The following is a 2,228-nucleotide window of genomic DNA, read 5'->3' on the forward strand; positions in this document are numbered from 1 at the left end:
GGTGTTTGTAAATAGGATCTCAAGTCTGCATCTTGTACAGCAATTAACCACTAAGAAGAATATATGCAGTGTGTTATTTGTTGAAACTGTACTTCCTATTTGATTTGAAACTGTCTCATTGCTACCTGTTTATCAATAAAATTAAAAAAAATAAAAAATAAAAAATAAATTTGCCTTCAGAAAAAGAAAAAAAAAGAAACAACACAGAATACAAAATTTCACTAAATAAAATGATGGTAATTCAACAAAAAAAAAGAAAGACAAACTTGAAACCTTCATAAGTAAGTGTGTGCAACTTCAGGCTATACTCATAAGTAAAATAAAGCAGACCCACATGTGTAAATATCATATTGTCTCCCTAGAGTAAGAACCTAAAAGGGAAAATAAAACCTAAAAGATAAAAGCAGACACAGTTAAATGGGGAAAAACATAAGCACTATGTCTTTTTTTCCCTATTTCTAAAATATATTAGCTTTCATTATTGATGCATTTGATGTACAAACTTTGGTTATGGTAATTGCTGCTGAGACTTGTGTCTTAGTAAAAGATCAGCAGTATTTTTCCCTGAGTCAGGAAAGTCTGATCTGATTCTCTCAAAACCTATTAAAGAAAGAAATATTCATGGCACTGGTCTGAAGTGGCAAAAAGCATTTCATTAAACCAAGGCCTAACCTTCATTATACAAATGATTTCAGTGTGGTGGTTTTGTTTTAGAGAAAAAGAACTGCTGCATTTCCTAAGTGCTGCATAAGCTGAGGGAAATTTATGGTCAAAAAGCATATTGGGAGTCACTGGATGATGGGCGAGGGAAATGGCTCAGTAGGATAAGTGCTTGCCTGGAAAGCGCTAGGGCCTGAGTTCAATCCTTGGTTCCACAAAAAAAAAAGGAGTCACTGGGTGAAATATTGCTAAGAGGAAAAATCAGGTGCAATTAGAGATTCTAGATGAAAAAGATGTAATATTTTATACAATGGAATATTACTCAGCTATAAAGAAAAACTTGAAACCTTCATAGGTAAGTTCGTGCAACTTGAGGCTATACTCCTAAGTGAAATAAAGCAAACCAGAGAGGATTCCAGCTGAAAGTACTCTAGTGCAATCAAACATTACCTGAGGATAATAGAGGAGGAACTGATCAGAGATCAAGTATAATGGAATTTGAACACTATTTCAAGGATTCTAAGCAGTGTGTTTCTACTTTAGAGAACAGGAGAAGATACCTTCTGTTCCTATTGTCTTCTGCTGTCCACTCACCAGCTCAGAAGATCAGACTTCTATTATACTTGGCCTGCTCTCAGATCCATCCTCACTAAAAACCTTTCTATGACTGAAAAGAATAGTCTTGTAATATCAAGAACTTCTTAAATGTAGACTGACTTATTTACTAGTAATAAGACTAGGGACTGATCAGAAAGACTTCATTCATCCACAAATCATAAAGAAAAAGAAAGGAACTTTAGAAAAAATACATATATGCAATATGTTATTTCTTTATATAAGCACAGTGTTACAACTTTAATAGTTTAAAGGAAGATAGAGCCCATGAATGAATAAATATAATGGCCAGAATAGCTAGGATGTAGTCATGATATCTTGAACTTTTTTTTAGAGCAGAATGTATTTATTGGGGGAAAGAAAGCTCCTGTCTAACTGCACCAAAAATAGCAATGCTTAATAGTGAGGTCAGGCCTGAATGTCTATCATTCTGGTCTTGTCATGACATACCAATTATGGCCAGACTGTATCTCAAGTATATGTTTTTTTTTCTTTTTTAAAGATGTTCCATCTTATGCCTTAGATGTTTGATATTCAGAGAGATAGTGAGGTAAAACCCACCTGCATATGTTGTAGGGCAATAATAAGCTTCTCTTCTGGAGGGTTAACAACCTAAGTTTGTAGACCAAAAATTAAAGAAAAAGAAGGGCTCAACTATGTATGTTATAGGGTAATAATATTATTAAGTTTCTCTTCTGGAGGGTTAACAACTTAAGTTTGCAGACCAAAAATTAGAGAAACAGAAGGGCTTCAAGGACAGCCAACATTTTGGCTCTAGTCTTTCAAGATCAGTGAGGACTGAGGACATAGGAGAACCTGTACTGTAGTATCCTGTAACTCACTTCTGTCCAAAATTTTCTGATCAAGCAGATTATGGGGCTACAGAGGAAAGTGATTGATGATGTAGAGTGTGCCTAAGGAGAGTCACATGGAGAGAAAACATTCTCTCAGGC

Source organism: Octodon degus, unplaced genomic scaffold, assembly GCF_000260255.1.
Source record: "Octodon degus isolate 3935 unplaced genomic scaffold, OctDeg1.0 scaffold00284, whole genome shotgun sequence".
Classification (NCBI taxonomy): Eukaryota; Metazoa; Chordata; class Mammalia; order Rodentia; family Octodontidae; genus Octodon; species Octodon degus.